The sequence below is a fragment of the Myotis davidii genome, unplaced genomic scaffold, assembly GCF_000327345.1.
Source record: "Myotis davidii unplaced genomic scaffold, ASM32734v1 scaffold149, whole genome shotgun sequence".
Classification (NCBI taxonomy): domain Eukaryota; kingdom Metazoa; phylum Chordata; class Mammalia; order Chiroptera; family Vespertilionidae; genus Myotis; species Myotis davidii.
In genome coordinates this window covers 2,394,980-2,395,269 of record NW_006352194.1, presented here as the reverse complement: position 1 = coordinate 2,395,269, position 290 = coordinate 2,394,980, and the positions used below count along the sequence as shown (strand labels likewise).

The window sequence follows — 290 nt, the reverse complement described above, 5'->3', positions numbered from 1 at the left end:
CCCGCACTTTCCCCGCCGAGGTGCCCGCGGCTCCGACCTCGCCACCAAAAAACTTACCACAGGCCGCCGACCTTCACGCAGGACGAAGAGAAAGGCCCAACGGACGCCTCCCTTCCTCAGTCAGGGACGAAGAGGAGATTTTTTTTCCACAGCCGCTCCGACCGCGAGCACCAGACCCACACCTCCGACCTCCGGACGCGAACTGAGCTGGGCGGCAGCTGACGCGTCGAAAATACTAGAAGCTGACGTGTGGCGCATGCGCAGAAACGTTGGCGCCATGGGCGTGGCCT

At 63.4% G+C, this 290-nt stretch overlaps 1 protein-coding gene across 1 annotated transcript in view; it reads right to left on the bottom strand.

Moving 5' to 3' along the window:
* The window catches only part of RSRP1 (arginine/serine-rich protein 1), a 6,271-nt gene that overhangs the window by 4,488 nt on the left and 1,493 nt on the right, over nucleotides 1-290 (bottom strand). The gene's annotated exons all lie outside the window — the stretch shown is intronic.